We start from the raw sequence: 3,107 nt of genomic DNA, 5'->3' as shown, positions 1-3,107 counted from the left end.
AGAGGATGAAGAGAATGAGGAGGATGGAGGTATGGAAGGGATGGAGGGATGGGGAGGATGGAAGGACGGAGAGGGTGGAGGGGATGGAGGTATGGAAGGGATGGAAGGGATGGAGAGGATGGAGGGATGGAGGAGATGGAGAGGTTGGAAGGGATGGAGGGGATGGAGATGACAGAAGGATGGAAAAGATGGAGGGGATGGAGAGGATGGAGGGGATGGAGGGATGGAAGGGATGGAGAGGATGGAGGGATAGAGGACATGGGGAGGATGGAGGGACGGAGAGGGTGGAGGGGATGGAGGTATGGAAGGGATGGAAGGGATGGAGAGGATGGAGAGATGGAGGGATGGAGGAGATGGAGAGGTTGGAAGGGCTGGAGGGGATGGAGATGATAGAAGGATGGAAGAGATGGAGGGGATGGAGAGGATGAAGAGAATGAGGAGGATGGAGGAGATGGAGGGGATGGAGAGGATGGAGGGATGGAGAGGATGGAAGAGGGGGTTCAAAAGTAGCAGCGAGGAGCTGGTGGGGTGGGGCTTTGGAAAACAAACCAACCCGCCGAGACCTAGGAAGGAGACACCACGACTCGAGCGCCAGGAGGAACGCGGGGAAGGGTCTATTTACAAATCCATACTTGATTATTTTTTTTTTGGTGCCGATTCAGCCGGCGCGGGGCCGGGGGATCCCATCCATCTCTCCCTCCCACCCCCATCCCACCTCCCCCCCATCCTTAAACCGGTTTGACACCCGGCTCCGAATTCGAGGGGGACACGAAGCCCCTGGGGAGCCCAACATTCCGGCTGGGAGACGAAGGGCTGGAAAAAAGAGGGAAGAAAGCAACTAAAATCATCATCAGCATCACGGGGAGGGGGAGAAATGAACAATACACGGAAAAAAAAAAAGGAAAACCAAAACCCCAGGATTCCTGCCTAAAATTCAAGCTTCCGGGGGTGTTTTTTGTCGTTGTTTTTATATCGATTTTGTGAAGTGCAAGGACTCGGGGCGGGAATGTCACAGAACCTAATTAGCATCCTTCCTCCCATCCGACACCTCCCGGCTGGACCACACCGGGAAATCCAACTTGGATTCTGCCTAAGTCTTATTGTTTTAAATATATATATATATATATATATACACATTTTTTCTTACAAAAATAAATTTAGGATTCATTTTTTAATAATATTTTTTTTTTTTTCCGTAGAAGTTGTTTTTTTTTGTTTTTTTTTCTTTTTTTTTTTTCACTTGTAAACATCTTCTGCTTTTGCTTCTTTAAATTAAGATAAAGTGATCTCAAAGTACCCGTTCCATCGCAAAGTGCTAAGACTTCTTTGTTTGTGTTTTGTTGGTTTTTTTTTTTTTTGAGTTGTTTATTATGGGTTTTTTTATTATTTTTTTTTTATTGCTTTTTTTTTGTGTGTGGTTTTTTGTTTTTTTTTTTTTTCTTTAATCTGCATTAAATAAAACATCCGCCTCTCCCCCAGCCCCCGCCACTCAACCCTTCCCCCCCCAGCACACACTCCCCCTCTCTCGCCAAAAAAAAAATACATTCGGCCAAACCTGCTCTATTTTTTTTTTTTTTTGCTTCGAAAGGAAAAAAAAAAATTTAAAAAAAAAATTCAAAACAAAAATTAAAAAAAAAAATTAAAAAAAAAATTAAAATTTAAACAAAAAAAAAGCCAAAAGGAACCAAAAAAAAAAAAATAAGAAAGAAAAAAAAAAAAAGAGGATCTAAAAAGTGCTTTTGAAATAAAAGGGCTTTAAAATCTTGGGGTTTTTTGTGTGTTTTTTCTTTTTTTTCATTTAAAAATGTGCATTTAGAAAACAGGTGACCAGCTGAAAGGTGCCTTTTCTCCTCGTTCTGTTATCCCGAGGGATCCATACCCGCCTGGAGCCGTACAGCATCGAGATATATATATATATATATAGATATAGGGGGGCCGAGGCCTCCCCTGCCCAAAGGTCTCCTGCTCCGCTAAAGGAGACCTCCAAGAACCTTTATTTTTCAAGGAATTTGCCATTTTTTGGCGCTTTCGGGAATGCCACCGGGGCTGAAAATGCCCTGGGAAAAGGAAAAGGGGGGGTTGGTGCCCCCACCTCCAGTCCTCGCGGTGTGGCGGGAGCTGGGAAGGGGTGGAGGAGGTCCGGGTTAGGCCCGGCACCTTGGGATGGATGCTGGGATGGATGCTCATCCAGGGGTATCTGGTGCAACGGTTTTGGTATCACCACGGCGTCGATACCAGCATGGAGTCAACACCATCATGGAATCAATACCACCATGAAATCAACACCACCACGGCATAGACACCGCCATGGCATCCATACCATCATGGCATGGACACCATCAATGGCATCAACACCATTATGGCATGGACACCATCACGGCATGGACACCATCATGGCATCAACACCATCATGGCATGGACACCATCACGGCATCAACACCATCATGGCATGGACACCATCATGGCATCAACACATCATGGCATCAAGACCATCATGACATGGACACCATCATGGCATAGACACCATCATGGCATCAACACCATCATGGCATGGATACCATCATGGCATGGACATCACCATGGCATGGACATCACCATGGCATGGACACCATCATGGTATCGATACCACCATGACATCGATACCATCATGGCATCGACACCACCACGGCATCAACACCACTATGGGATAATACCACCATGACATCGATACCACCATGGCATCAACTCCGCCACAGCATCAACACCACCGTGGCGTCAACACCACCATGGCGTAGACACCACCATGACATCAATACCACCATGGCATCGATACCATCATGGCATCAACACCACTATGGCATAGACACCACCATGGCATTGACACCACCATGGCCTCAACACCACCATGGCATCGATATCACCATGGCATCAACACTGCCACAGCTCTAACACCACCATGGCATAGACACCACCATGGCGTCAACACCACTATGGCGTCAACACCACCGTGGCGTCAACACCACCATGGCATAGACACCATCATGGCATAGACACTACAATGGTGTCAACACCACCATGGCATCAACACCACCATGGCATAGACACTACAATGGTGTCAACACCACCAT

Source organism: Cuculus canorus, chromosome 27 (assembly GCF_017976375.1).
Source record: "Cuculus canorus isolate bCucCan1 chromosome 27, bCucCan1.pri, whole genome shotgun sequence".
NCBI lineage: Eukaryota > Metazoa > Chordata > Aves > Cuculiformes > Cuculidae > Cuculus > Cuculus canorus.
This window is presented reverse-complemented; position numbering follows the sequence as displayed.